The sequence below is a fragment of the Archocentrus centrarchus genome, chromosome 11, assembly GCF_007364275.1.
Source record: "Archocentrus centrarchus isolate MPI-CPG fArcCen1 chromosome 11, fArcCen1, whole genome shotgun sequence".
NCBI lineage: Eukaryota > Metazoa > Chordata > Actinopteri > Cichliformes > Cichlidae > Archocentrus > Archocentrus centrarchus.
The window spans coordinates 22,403,897-22,419,989 of record NC_044356.1 but is presented as its reverse complement, the minus strand read 5'-3'; the positions used below and the strand labels follow the sequence as shown (position 1 = coordinate 22,419,989).

At 42.4% G+C, this 16,093-nt stretch overlaps 1 protein-coding gene across 1 annotated transcript in view; it reads right to left on the bottom strand.

Moving 5' to 3' along the window:
- Positions 1-9,523, bottom strand: part of rims3 (regulating synaptic membrane exocytosis 3) — a 38,118-nt gene extending 28,595 nt beyond the window's left edge. The window contains exon 1 of the mRNA XM_030741260.1: positions 9,371-9,523. The gene's annotated coding sequence lies outside the window, so the exon portion shown is untranslated. The remainder of the gene's footprint in view (positions 1-9,370) is intronic.
- Between the last annotated feature and the right edge of the window lie 6,570 nt (positions 9,524-16,093).

Below are 16,093 nucleotides of genomic sequence, written 5' to 3'. Positions count from 1 at the left end.
TTCTTGCAACAATGCCATTCTTGAACTGTCTGAAATAATCCATTTTAGCTCCTCTCCCTTTAAGCATATTTTCCTCTGATTGGCTGCCCCTGGCAAACAGAAGGTTTGAGCAGCAGGTGGATCATCCATCTGTGCTTGCAGCCAGAGCTGCATGCCTGAGATGAGCATCTTAAGAATAATTCCTCCCGTTTTAACGTAATGCAGAGCCAGGAGTTGGAAAAACTGTCAGAATTTGAGTCTTTACTGTGGTCTAAAGAATGAGTTTTTCACTTGCAGGGATTACTTACACATACGTTGACCTCATTTTTTGAAACTCTGGCCATGTTTAATGTGAGACCATGTTTAATGTCACTTTAAACTACTTATTAGTTTCTTTACCAGTTGAAATGGCCTGTCTTGATCATACACCTCCTTTGTACATCCTGGTTGTGTCCAAGTAATGCAGAATGTGTGGAAGAAATTCAGCACACAAGGGCAGGCACGCGCTGTAAAGCACTTCCTGTTGAGGCTACTGTGGAAACTTCCCAGGTTATGATACTGTATGTGTCAACCCCAGTGCCTGGTGCCATTGTACTTGGCCTGGTGCTATTTGTCTGTGAGTGTGTGTGGGTTGGGAGGGGTACTGTATCTCTGTGATCATAAGGGGTCTGTCAAGGCGAGAAAGCAGAAGGCCGGTTATACAGCTACACACACACACACACACACACACACACACACACACACAGAGGAGAGAGTAAGACTGCCAGGCTGTGGGAAGACTCAGAGCCAAATGGATCACACACAAAATCACACACAGTGAAACCCAGCATAGTGCAAACACACATATGCTGTGCTGAATGTACGTGCCAGAGTGGGGCAGAAGACAGCCAAGGTATTGAATGACAGAGGGTGTTGACACTGATGTCTTGGCTGCCTTAACTGAACTAATATCCAAATCTTCTGTAAACCACTCGGCTCACACACAGATCTGACTTCTTCGGTCTTACTTCGACCGAAAGAGTACAGAGTATCAGACAACACGCTGATCAAATAAGTGAGAGCACTGCTCAATATTCACAAATTTCCATTTCACACTTTGCAGAGCAATATTATGCCTGATGCACACAGACACAAATCTGAATCAACTGCTAACAGCCATGAAATGAACAGAAAAAGGAATTCATAAGGAGCTTTCGCTTTGCCTCTCCCGCTGGCCCAATCAAATTTTTATCCAATAAAATCTTTAATGAGTTGAGTCACAAGTCACTCCCTCTACATCACCTAGTGACAGCAGACATAAATTCGATTCGTCTCACCATGTTTTCACACAAACTGCTTGAATCATGTTGGATGGAAGCAAAGGTTTGCATTTTCCTCTATCGCAGCTACAATTACAGGTCAAATTAGCTTGTCGGAGGTTGTTAAAAATGAAACGCAGCATTTAAAAGCACACATCTGTACCTTGTGATGGTGCAGTAAACAAACAGATGGGATAACACTGTGTCTTACTACCATCAGGCAAATATCAGCCCATGACAACTATCTCTATACAAAAACATTTTTAATATAGATGCAAGGGCCATCAGGGGGCAACTCCTCTGGTTGCAAAAAAGAGGTTCAATTGCATGGAAGTCTGTGAGAAAATTATACTACTTCTCACTTAAGCTAACAAGCCAGCAGCAGCATCAACTTATCAGCTCTGCCCCCCTTCAAAATGTTCAAAATATCAAAAAAATGGCTCCAATCGGCATTAAAGTATATTAAATGTTCATTTATTCATTCCCAGCTTCCTCTGTTTTGCAAACTAATTCTTCCATAGCTGAGCTACAAATATTAGATTTTCTTTGAATAAAACACCTTGTCCTGGATTCGAGCCAGAAGCCTTTTAGATAAGGTTCATATCATCACATGTCACCCCACAGAAGTCTCACTAGCTCACAGGGTTTCTCTCTACACAGCACCGTGGAAAATCTGGTGTGAAAACGAGACACACTTTATCACTGTGCTATCTTCTTTACCCCCCCTGTGGTGACACAGATTAAACAAACTCCTTTTAATCATTATGTTTATTGTAAAAGCTGTTTGGTAGAAGGCAGTCCATTTCCTCTCTGATTCTCTTGCTGCGCTACAAAGGTTGGCCTTAAATCACTCCTCGCTTTCATCTCTTGCTGCAACCTGCAATCTGTCCAGCACCGGACTATTCTCTTTATACTCTCTCTTTCTCTTTTCATCACCATCAAAAGAAGGATGGCAGAGTTACTCAGTCAGCAGCAGGGGAATGGAGAGCCAGCAAAAAATAGAAAAATAAAAGTCGGAACGGCTGGGCTGAAAGGAAAGTGGGTTAAGAGGGATGTGATGGATGAGACGGGGAGCTTTCCTGACTCATGGCCTGCTTTTGCTGGTGACTAATGTGGCCAGTGACATCTTTCTCACTACCCCTCAGCCCCCACACCCCTATGTCTCATCCCACCTGGGACACTAGTAGCCTGCCTGGGGCAAAGTATCACACAGGATCTCACCGAGCTTACCATGTCAAATCACCAAGTTCCAGCTTAGAATGCTAGGGGTGTGTTTTGAGGTGGACAGGGGCTACAGCAGGTCTGTATAGAGCTAGCCAGGGTTAACTAGAGCCTACATCTTATTTATGGCTAAACATCTTAAAAGGATGTGTGTAATGGGACGCATCCTGCAGGAAGAAAAGATAAGAGTTACATGTTTATCTCTCACCTAGCATATACTTTTAAGACTTTCTTTATATTCCTCTCGCTCCATATGCTGTTTCATACATGACCTAATTTCTGAATGTTTGCTTGTTTTACTGATATAATTGATCTCTAGGTAGACTAGAATGCTATTTTCAATATTACTATATTTGGGGTGAGGTGGGGGTATTATCTGCAGCTGCATCCATACTGTGGTTTCCCAACTATTATAAAATGCAATTATGCTGTTTTAATAAAAAAAAAAAAAAAAAAACACAAAATGACAATACTAAGTTTCTTCCAAGGTTTACAACAGTTTCAACTCTTCTTCTTCTTCTTCTTCTTCTTCTTCTTCTTCTTCTTCTCAATGTGTGTCAGGTGGCACTCAAGGGCCGAGGCCCTTGGGGTTTGATCTTCGGTTGCTGAAACTAGCTCTTGGGACACTGCATCACACACTTGGGACGCTTGGGTGGGGAAAGACCCTGAGCTAGTGCATGAGGTTGAGCGATAACGGCTAGATATAGTCAGGCTCACATCACACAGCTTGGGCTCTAGAGCTAGTCTCCTGGAGAGGAGATGAAAATGTAAATCCATATGGCATCAGGATACCCTATGTCACAGGTTGATGATCAATTTTGTAATCACTGCATCTGATCTGCAGCTGCATGTCGTGGGTGAAGGGAGAAGCTGAGCTGTCAACTGATCACCACCTGGTGGTGAGTTAGACCAGGTGGCAGGAAAGGATGCTGGACAGGCCTGGGTTGCCCAAACATATAATGAGGGTGTGCTGGGAGTGTCTGGCAGAGGCTCCAGTCCATGAACTCTTCATCTCCCACCTTCATAAGACAGCACTCCGAGGGTGGCTGGGGACATTTAGTCAGAACGGACCATGTTCCTTCTTTGCTGCAGCTGCAAGGTGGCTGGTACCTGTCATGGCAGTAATCCCTGAACCAGTTTGTCACATCAGAGGTGAAGGGAGCCATCAAACTGAAGAAAGAGTCCTATCAGGCTTGGTTACCCTATGGGACTCCAGAGGCAGCTGACAGGTACCAGCAGGGTAAGTACAGCTCTGGCAGTGACTGAAGCAAAAACTCAGGTGTTGAAGGAGTTTGGTGAGGCTTTCAGTCAGCCTTGAAGTGATTCTGGCAAATCGTCAGGTGACTCAATAGGGGAAAGTGGTGCTCTATCCACACATTGTATAGGGCAAGTGGGGTGCTGCTGACTTCAGCTGAGGACATATTCAGGCAGTGCAAAAAATAGTGGAATTGAGGATCTCCTCAATTCCACTGACATGCCTTCCAAGGGGAAGCAGAGTCTTGTGACAAGGGGTATGACTCGCCCATCACTAGGGATGAGGTCACTGAGGGAGTTAAACAACTCCTTGGTGGCAGGGCCCCTAGGATGAATGAGATTCACCCTGAGTTCCTTAAGGCTTTGGATGTTGTAGCGCTATCTTGGTTGACATGCCTCTGCAACGTTGCATGTAGATCAGGGCGGTGCTTCTGGATTGGTAGACTGGGGTGGTGATTCCCATCTCTAAGAAGGTCGGACTGGAGGGTGTGCTCCAACTACTGGCAGATCACACTACTCAGCCTCCCTGGGAAGGTCTACGCCAGGGTATTAGAGAGGAGAATACATCAGATTCAGAACCTCAGATTCAGGAGGAACAATGCAGTTCTCACCCCGGTCATTTAATGCTGGATCAGTTCTTTTATCCTCTCAAGGGTATTCAAAGGTGTGTGGGGGTTTGCCCAACCAGTCTACTTCTGCTTCGTGGACTTGGAGAAGGTATTTTATTGTATCCCTCAGGGCATCCTGTGGGAGGGGCTTCAAGAGAATGTGGTACCAAGCCCATTGCTATGAGTCATTCTGTCCCTGTACAACCACAGCAAGAGCTTGGTCCACATTGCCAGCAATAAGTCAAACTCATTCCAGGTGGGTGTTGCCCTTTATCACTGACTCTGTTCAGACTCTTCTGGACACAATTTCTAGGCATAGCCAAGAGGCAGAAGGCTTTTACTTTAGTGGTCTAAAGATCTCATCTTGGCTTTTTTGCAGATGTGGTCCTGTTGGCTTCATCAGATAGTGGCCTTCACCTCACGCTGGAATGTGAAGAGGCAGAAATGAGAATTGGTACCTCCAAGTCTGAGGCCATGGTTCTCAGCTGGAAAAGGATGGAGTACCCAAGTACCCACTCCTGGTCAGGGACGAGTTGATGCCCTTAGTAGGGGAGTTTAAATATCTCGGAGTCTTGTTCACAAGTGAGGGGAAAGAGGACTGGAAACAAATTGGGGCCACATCTGCAGTGATGGGGACTTTGTACCAGTCTGTTATGGTGAATAGAGAGCTGAATGTGAAAGCGAAGCTGCTGATTTGCCAGTTGATCTATGTCCCTACCTTCACCTATGGTCACGAGATCTGGGTAGTGACCGCAAGAATGAAATTTCGGATACAAGCAGTAGAAATAAACTTCCTCCGAAGGGTGCCTGGGCTCTCCCTTAGAGATAGGGTGAGAAGTTCAGTCATTTAGGAGGGACTCAGAGTAGAGCCACTACTTCTCCACACTGAAAGAAGTCAGTTGAGGTGGTTTGGACATCTGAAAAGGATGGTGCCTGGGTGAGTTGTTCCAAGTATGTACCACCGGAAGGAGGCCCCAGGGCAGACCCAGGAGAAGCTGGAGAGATCCCAAGGACAAAACTCCCAGATACAAGCTAAGCAACATAGTGTATGCTATGCAGAGCAGTGAGGACTGCTCAGACCTCTACATTGGAGAAACCACACAGCCACTTCACAAACGTGTGGCACAACATAGATGAGCCACTTCAACAGGACAAAACTCAGCTGTACTTCTGCACCTAAAGGATAAAGATCACTCTTTTCACATTTTGGACCAGGAAGACAAATAGTTTGAAAGAGGAATAAAAGAAGCCATCTGTGAACCACCATCACTGAACAGAGGTGGTGGCTTACAATACCAGCTGTCAGCCACATACAAGGCAGTCTTTAAATCCTTCAACCACCACTCACACCTTACTTCAGGTGACCTCAGTGGGTCACCTGAGAGAGTGGGGCAAGGTCACATAGTGGTTTCACCTCAACCCCCTGATGTTAATGACCCATGCCTTTTTTCACACCTAGGCACATGTGATGATGCACATGAACAATAGTGGGTCAATGATCACCTCCAAGGGGACAACTGTCACTAGAGTTTAAATACCTGGGACTCTCCACCATTTGGTTTTAGAACTGAAGAAGCCTCTTTGATGAGAAGTGGAGCGACTTAAAAAAAAAGTTAAATAAGTCCAGTCGTCTTTTTTCAAAGCTCCAGAGGCTAGCTGTCTATTATGTTATCATTAAGGTAGTGGCTAGCAGCTATGGCCAGTTAATGAAATAATAACATTAATGTGGGAGCTAGACAGCAAAAGTTATTACTCCAGCCCGTAATATTAAGAGATGGTGTTAATTTAACAGGATTACACAATTATTTATGTCAAAGTGTTATGTTTCTCTTAAAGTCCCAAATTGAAGCTGAAAAAAATTATCAGCAATTAGACAGAAACAGTAGCAGCCTTCCTTTGCTTTTTTCAGCTGTTCCTTTATTCGCAAGGGATTGTCACACCAGATGGATCCACATGTTTGATTTGATTTTGGTGATACGCTGGATACCCTCCCTTGGATTTGTGGCGATTGTGTTAAAAACTACACTATAGTGGCAGTGTATCTTACAACTCTTTTTGATTAGCAACAAAAATATCTGACATATACATGCCTTACAGTTATGTTACTTTATTTATTTTTTTTTTTGCATTGTTTCAGACAACTTTAAAATTGCATTGTCACTGATCTTATTGTTTTAATTGTTCAATATTTCTAAATAAATAATAATGCCTCTTAATTTTTCCCCATTGTGTTGTTACAGACTATGAACCAAATGGGTGTTTTTGTATTATCCCAGAATGTCAGTATTGATGATTTTCCATAAAAACTATTTTTGTTTTAATTTTTAAATGACGTTTTATTAAAAATGGGGGGGGGGGGGGGGGGGGGGGGGTGTTAACTATTCTTAATAACTATTCTTTCAACCTGGACAATTCCATGTCCTGAAAATTTCAAACTTCAAAAATATAGGTCAAAAACCATTACCACATCCATATGGGCTGACCTCTTCTGGATGAGATTCAGTACAAGTATGCAAAATAATCTTACATAAGATCCTAGTTAAATCCAGTTTGGAGTGGGAGGTGATGCGCGATACCGGCCAAACAATAATCATCAGCCAATCACAGCCACTCTCTTTGATGACACATACCAGTTGGCTAGTGAATTATACCCCACAGATGGCTGTCCACGAGTGCACACGGCAACATACGGTGCAACAAAAACACATAATAAATAAGCATCCAGACACGCACACTGGAGCCTGTTCATTACTATGATAAGTGTCTAGCCCTGCCTCTTGGTTGCTTTCATTCGATTTTCATTTCAAAGAGCACCAGAACCAGCAGTGGGGAGCTACAGATCTGAAGTGTGGTCAGATGTGTCAGTACATTTTTGAGTGTGCGTGTGCTGCACTGCACTTTGCCTTTGCCCTTTCCAGCTATCAGCTTTGAGTAGTGTGTGTGTGTGTGTGTGTGTGTGTGTGTGTGTGTGTGTGTGTGTGTGTGTGTGTGTGTGTGTGTGTGTGTGTGTGTGTGTGTGAGCAGAGGCGCTTTGATGGACGATGATACAGTGCACAAAAGTCAGGCTGGCCTTTGGAGTAGCCAACTTATCTGATAGTATGTGATGCATCTCTCCCCACCACTCAGACTCAAATGTGTGCACATTCATACAGTTGTGGTCAGAAGTTTACATCCACTCGTCATTGGCATGAATGTCATGGTAATTTTGGGCTTTCCGTTTTTGTACAGCATACATCTTTAATGTCTTTAAAAAACATTAATCAACACAGGGTCAAAAGTATACATACAGGCTCAAATGTATACATAATACTTACTTAAATCTTTTACTAAGTGGTGCTGAAGATTCTACAATGTCTTTTAACTTATATATATATATATATATATATATATATATATATATATATATATATATATATATATATATATATATATATATATATATATATATATATATATATATATATATATATATATATATATATATATATAATGTAAACATCCATATATATATAATGTAAACATCCATATATATATATGTAAACATCCAAGTAAATATTTCACAATGTGAGGTTTGTGTCCATCCCTGATTTGTATCTCAAAGCTGCTCAGAAAACCACACCCAACCAAATGTGGAGTAAAACTGTGACAGGAGTGCATGACTACTTCATAAATAGACATGTGAGCTAAGTGGCGGCTGTTTGTTGGATATAAAATGGGATGAGTGATCCCTTGGTTTCTCTTGTATTGGTAGGGAATGATGAATTTCTCAAAAATGGCTTCTGTGAATGTGTGAGTTGAAGCTAAATGGAAGTACAGAACAACAGTTTTCCACAGTACAAGTTTCAGTCTTTTTCAGGCTTTATTCACTCAGTTGTGTCTCATTGGATTATTCAAAGAATCAAGCATGAGTCAGGGAAGGATTTCAAGAGTTAAGCACATGGACAGTTATTCTTTTTCTCCTTGAAAGGGGCTGAAAAAGAACACTCCTTTAAGAGCCAATTAATGCACTTACTCCACTCTCACTTACACATGCTTAACACTAACAATTACAGGTGTCAGAAATATCAAACAGCTTTCAGACTATTCTCTTCGCACGATCGAGAGAAAGTCAAAAGAAGCTCCGGAGTCACGTGTTTCAGTTTCCTTCCACAGGTGGGGAGCACACTCTGAGCTGCCAGTATGGTGTTTGCTTCATTTGTGTGTGCATACACACGCACTGCAGCCATCTGATACAACCTCACACCTCAGCGTGCACTTGGCAGAGGCAAGGGGCAGGCATCTTAAAATATGCTCATTTTCACTCGCACTCCCTCCTCCCTCTCTGTGCACTGTCACACGCACTTAAACAAACACCATCAGAAAGGGGGGAGCGGTGTATAAACTAAATTATCCTCAGGCACCTTTATGCCTTTGACCCCATGCAGCCCTAAAGAGATCACCAGCAGAAGTGCACAGCTGACCTATGACATGCCTGCACTTTCTCCCTACATGGCTAAACCAGCACAGACAACTGGTTTCGCATCTCTTAAGCAAACATTAATGTAAACTTATTCTAAATTGGAAAAAAGATTAAAGCAAGAAAATTGCATCTATGAGGATTTAGGTCACATTACAATCTCTACTACAGTATTACTGTGCATCATATATGCCATCTCATATTACTATATCAGTCCCTTTAAACGCTTAATGAGATTAAAGTAAGAGATGGCATGAACCTGTAAGCTGTATCCTGGCATTGCTACCAAACAAAGATGAGACTATAAAAGAGGAAACCAAGTATTTCCAGCTGATATGCTACCAGTCATCTAATCTCGAGCCCACCACCTCCAAAATGCGTATAGCTCATACATTGCAAGATTGAAGCCAGTTTAAGATATTTGAGTCATGCTCCCCTCATCTGCTCAGATATTAATTGCATTATTCCGATCATCAGTCCATTGGCGCTATCACTGCCCTGCGCAGATTGAGTACTGCGAGCCCTGCAATTAAAAACGGAATCAGTGCACTTACCACTTACAGCAAGGAGCGGCGACGGCAAGGTGCGGGGTCGGAAGTTGTCAAATTAATGTTTGCTTCTGTCGTTTTTGTAAGTATGTCATCGTTTGGGTTTTATTTTTTGCTGTGCTGACGGCGGCTCGCAAGACGGCTTCTCCGCTCTGGTGATGCTGGTCACACGGCATGCAAGGCGCGGCGAGAGACGCGCTGCTGTGGTGAAAGGAGAGGAGGGTGGGAAGGAGGGAGAGCAGCGATGGATTACAAGCAGGCCCGGCTGCTTTGAGAAGACAGACAAACAGCGACCACGCGCGGCCATGTGTGGGAAGAATGAGCAGAACTGTAAATCTTGTTCACCTGTACAAAAGTGTCCACCTGTCCGCAGAGTTGCCATTCTGGTTCATCTTTGCCATGCATCACTTAGGCCGCAGGATGTAGCTGTTTTCAGACTAGGGGAAAAAAAAATGCATTTTACATTTTGAGAAACAACACAGTTTTTATGAACCAATAATAAAACAAAATGATCCAAAATGAATTAAAAGCAAAAGCAAACTCTTTAGTTAATAATAATCCTTCAAAAATTGCATTCATTCAGTTTCCCTCAACATTTTGCCTTTGGTCATGTAAGCCCACCTGCAGTGGACCTGTTGCCCATCAGTGGGTATGGCCTCATCAGTTGAGCCTCACAGTTTGACGAGCAGTGTTTTAGCCAGTGTTCCCAGATGGTAGGTTTACACAATCTTAAATGTTTAAAAGTTTAAATTAAAGCCCAACTGGTATGTCAGTGGGATGATATTATAATCCGATATTAAATATTTGCTAATATATGTGTATCAATATTTATAATGGCCAGTAAATTCAAATTAATGTTGCATAGTTTGTCCATCAGAAGGCACTCTGCATCCCTTTGCAAGGCAACAAACAATAACCAGCTGATCCAAGCTGTATGGGAGCTGAAGAAAATTTCTTTTATCTCAAAATTTCGACTATGTTGCAAAAAACTTGAAATTTCAAGTTACTTAGAAAGTCAAAATTTAGAGAATTTTTAAATAAACACACAAAAAAATTCAACTAAGCTGCAATTAGGCAGTTGTTTTTTTTTTTTTTGTTTGTTTGTTTGTTTTGTTTTCCAGTAGCAGAAACAAGCTTCCACAAAACAGAGATGGTCAATGTATAAATCAGCAATAACTTGTTGTGACAATAAAACAAGTTTATTTTTAGCCTGCATTATTAAATCATCTTTGTATTGGTTCCATTGTGTAATGGTTTATGTATTTGCCTAACAAGTCAAAGAGTGCTGGTTGAGTTCTGGGAGAAGACACAAATCCTTTTGTTATTGCATCAGGAAGAGCATCCTTACACTGGTAAGGGGAACTATGTGAGAGTGCTGTTTGTAGATTACAGCTCAGCATTCAACACCATAGTTCCCTCCAGGCTGGTCTCTAAGCTGCTGGACCTGGGCCTGGGCCCATCCCTGTGCAGGTGGGTTCACAGCTTCCTGACCAGCAGACCACAGGTGGTACGAGTGGGTCACCTCACCTCATCCTCCCTCACCCTCAACACTGGATCCCCCCAAGGCTGTGTGCTCAGCCCTCTGCTGTACTCACTATACACCCATGACTGCGAGGCCACGTCAGAGTCCAACGTCATCATCAAGTTTGCTGACGACACTGCTGTTGTGGGACTAATCTCTCACAATGAGGAGACAGCCTACAGGAGAGAGGTCTCCCGCCTGGAGAACTGGTGCCAGGAGAACCACCTCCTGCTCAACGTCAGCAAAACGAAGGAACTGATCGTGGACTTCAGCAGGAAGCAGCAGAGGGACTACCATCCACTTGTCATCAGTGGTGCTGATGTGGAAAGAGTGGACACTTTCAAATACCTGGGAGTGACCATCTCACAGGACCTGTCCTGGACTCATCACATAAACATCACTGTGAAGAAGGCCAGACAGCGTCTCTACCTCCTCAGGCGGCTGAGAGACTTCAAGCTCCCACTCAAGGTGCTCAGGAACTTTTACACCTGCACCATCGAGAGCATCATGCGTGGGAGCATCACCACCTGGATGGGAAACTGCACCAAGCAGGACTTCATGGCCCTAAAAAGGGTGGTTCGTTCAGCTGAACGGACCATCAGAACCACCCTCCCCAACCTGCAGGACATTTACACCAAGCAGTGCAGGCTGAGGGCCATGAAGATCCTAAAACAGCCCAGCCACCCCGGACACTCTCTCTTCTCCCTGCTCCCATCAGGCCGGCGTTACCGCTGCCTGAGGGCTAAGACTGAAAGGTTGAAGAAGAGTTTTTACCCACAAGCCATCCGTCTGCTCAACTCTGAGCCCTAACTGGACCATTATTGCACAATGTAAATATTATAATTTATAAGTGTGTATAGTGTATAGTATATAGAGTATAGTGTATAGTGTGAATTACTTTTTTTTATTTTTATTCTTCTTCTTATTTATATGTGTGTGTATATATGGTTGCAGGTACAAAATACATTTCACTGTGCATTGTACTGTGTATAACTGTGCATGTGACAAATAAACACTATCTTATCTTATCTTATCATATCCACGTAAAAAAAACAAAAAAAAACTGCCAAATCAAACATGTGGAGCTACTTGTTGTAGCAACCACTTAGGAATAAGAGAGTTTAGACAAAATTAAATACATAAAAGTAGGTTCGGTGCGCGTGCACCTGGGTGCATTGAATCCACTCTGGGTATGTGTAAAGGTTGCCTTTAAGTGACCAGTGTGTGTGTGTGTGTGTGTGTGTGTGTGTGTGTGTGTGTGTAATTGGCTGCCAGAATGCATTACTCTTGAACGTGATGCAGCCCATGGATGATTAAAATCTGCTAAATATGAACTCATATGTTGGTGGGGGTCGAATAGAAGCTTCTTTCCACCGCTGAAAAAAAAAATGCTAGAGCTAAATTGTGTTATTACCTCAAAATTTTAAATTATTGCTCTAAAATTTTCAACTTACTGACTTCCTTGATATTTTAAATTAATTCTGAGCAACTCAAAATATCGAGATACGTAACTCGAAATTTTGACTTACTGACACCAAAAAAAAAAGAAAATGGATGGATGGATGGATGGATGGATGGATGGAGCATATAACCTAGTTTGCCAAGCTAGATAGCAAAGAAAACACCAAGTAGAAAAGAGCTGATTTATAACATGCATGATGGGCATTATATTTTTACCCATTTATTTCTATCCACTAACTTACATAGCTACCTAAACTTCTGGAAACTTGCAATCAAACATTTGAGAACTATAAGCTTTTGGTATGCAAGCAAGCATCTCTGCTCTGTACAGAGCACAGAGGAACAAATAATTAGCACCTAAAGGTAAAGTTTGTTCTTTTTGTTTGGTTGGATTTTTTGTTCCCCTCCAACAGGAGTTAGTTAAGAACAAAAAGCAGCTTAAAGCAAAGAAGCCATTTATCTTATAAGTGGCAGGTATGGATGTTACAATCACCATGTCTTTGGCCAGCAACATTCAAGCTCACCTGTTTGCTTTTCACACATTTTACACCAATTTATGGTATGTGGAAAGAATAGATTTTTTTTGTCATATAAGTACTGCCAGGTAGAAATATAACTGCAAATGAATGTTTCTCTGTAACTGCTGAACGTGTAAACAAACATTTACCTGATGAGCTAAAAAGGTTATATGTTAATGTTCTTCTCACAGTACTTTTTTTTTTTTGAGTATTAATCATATCTGGTGTGTTAAATCCATAAATTAGGAGTTTTCATGCAGTGATTGGTCTCTGGCAAATTCACAGTGGGGACTAGACTCCAAGAAGTTGCAGTCTATGGCTGTGAAACAGTTAACACACATTACAATGTGAAAATTAGCGACTTTTTGATGTGTTGTTATTCTTGCAAAGAGCAGCACGAACTTTGCCACTCTTTCTGTTTTGCTAAGTTAACAGTCTCCTGCCTGTACAGCCTCATGTTTAATGGACAAAAAGAGAGTAAAATCAGTCTTCTTATATTAATTTCTACAAGATAACAATAGGGCATGTATGGCAAAATGTCAAACCCCTTTATTCTGAAGGGTCCTAATGATTTCTCTGTGTTGTGTTTTGTATGTCTCCTATCTCCTAAAGCTATTTAATCCAACAACCTTGTCATAGTCTTGCCTGCAGAAGGAAGCCACTTTTGAAACGTTAGATTTTGATTTCCTGAATCGTTTCACTGAAGGGTGTGAAGAAAACAGTTGCTGTTCCTATGCAACCGAGCGCAATTCAAAAAAATGCACCATGATCTTCACTGGAAAGTATTTTGAATTTATGTGAAATATAATAAAATTGAAATGGCTTTATTGTTTCCTTTTCCACTTAGTGAGTGTGCAGCAGTGTCTGCAGTTACAATTGATGCTATGGATGTATTTTCTATCCAGCATTATTGGATCTCCAATTCAATATTTGAGACTAACCCAGCCTCAAATCCAGCATATACATGTACAGTATATTCTCAGAGTCTACAGTTCTTACTCTGATTGTGTTAAGGAGAAGACACTGATCCTACTATGAAACCATAAACATCCTCGGCACAGAAACACAGGTCCAGATCTGGACCTATAAAAGTGTATTTGCAGGTGAAATATGTGACACCAAGGCCCTGCGCAGTAAGCCACTCAGATAGGCATAAATCAGAAGCCTTTGATCAATGCCTTGTTTCCCATAGGCAAACTGCTGTGGCACAACACAATCAATTCTACCTCTGGATTCATAGTTGCAATCACTAAGCCTTGTTCTCTGCTGCAACAGTGGGGGGGGGGGGGGGGGGGGGGGGGGGGGGGGGGGGGGGGGCAGGAATCAGGCCCCATCAAACATTTATAGCAGCTCTGGATTCAAATCAGTTCCTTTGCAATCTGCAGAGAGGCAACTGAAGCATTTGGAGGAACGTTCAGTGCTGCATCAGCTGAAGGAGAGACCACAGTGGCTGTGCAAAAGCAATGGAAACAGTGTGCATTTAGGTACTCTATAATAAAGGGGAAAAAATGCTGATTTGGAAAATTCAGGCAGAAGTCATAACTCAAAGGATCCACTCAGAGCTGCTACATACACGGCTGGAGTACAGAGTCTAAAGAAGGCATTAACCAAACAGACAGCTCCCATTTCCCTTATCGATAGGTGTGTTAAATATATTAAAGCACCATATACTGTGTACATCTGGTCCATGTTGCTGGAGTCAGCTTACAGTCAATTGGATTACAGTGCACGCTGTGTTGTCTAAGCAGTGATTTCATGGCAGAGTTGGGCAGTTTGAGGGCTACTGGTTGGACAAGCGCTCCAACATTATTATGATGTATTCCAGAGTGAGTAAATGTCACCTATAAACCCTGTGTGTGTGTGTTCAGGTATCCACAGACTCATCCCCTGCATGTACCATCTACTCTCCACTCATTAATACATTAATGTATTAATTAATACATTAATATGCATAAACACAAGCAGGAGCAGGCTGGCAAGCTGATGGCACAGCAGTTAGTGATTAAATCTGCTTATCGGGCGTGGAGAGGAACAAACACAAACACTTTAAAAGTCACAGGACTGCAGCATAAACACATTTCATTGGCATAAGGGAGCAAGCACCTTTTCATGAGATCGTGTCTTTTTCAGTCGTTCATTAATCAGTTGAATTATTTATCATCTTCTAGCAGGGGGTGTGTGGGAGGTTAGTGCTGACAGACAGAGGAGCAGAGGGAATTACTGTGTTGCACACTGTTGCTCACAGTTAATGTCCTGTTCCTATTTATAAGCATGCATAAAGCTTTTATTAATTATATCCACGGGGCCTTTGACCTGGCCCTAAAATGCCGACATAAAGGCACACAGAGACAAACTCGGCTTCACCTCCGACCGACGCTACGCACTCCCTGCTCAGGTCAGCAGAGTCAGAGCAGCAGAATGGCTTATTGGTGTGGCTGGATTACTCTTATTGTGGTCCCACCAAGTGCTCAGCACCTAATAAATACATTCTGAATAGCTCTGTTATCTCTGAACTGCCACACTTTGCTCTCTTATAGTGGATGCATGCCTGAAAACATCAGTGACAGCATTTAACCCATACGTTATGCTGATGGAAATTAGGGCTTACGTTGTGACACCATCTCCTGACTGATGAGTGTAATTACAACTTTATGGACATAAAGTTGCTGCAAGAAGAATTCTGAGTGAAATATTTGTATTTGCCTTTATTTTTCCAGGAAATCCAATCAAGAGCATGGCCCCGGGTTGTCGGCGCCTTGGGGTTCCTGGGCCGGGCTGGATGTTCTGGCGTGGGTGTTGACCTGCTCTCCTGGGGGCTGTGGGCCGGGGCAGCTTGGGCTTCTCCGGCGTGGGGGGGGGGGGGGGCTCTGCGGTATGTCGGGCGGTTCTTGAACCACATACACACAGACACTAACGCAATCACAGCATAACGAAATTGTTGTTCTTATACAACCATGCTTCATTTTGTTGTTCCTTTTCCACATAGTTATTTTTCCAGGTATTGCTTGTTTTGTTTTTTTGGCATGTTGTCTTTTTTCTTTCTTTTGTAGTTGCAGCAATTGAATTGTTTTGGTAAACTTAGTGGTGCTCTGTCCTCTTTTTCTCTCTTCTCCCCTTTCTCTCTCTCATTTTTTTTTCTTTTTTTCCTCAGCCTGTCAACTGGAATTACACAAATAAATAAACAAAATAAAAACACAAACATTAACAAGAAAAGCTTATAGAGACTCT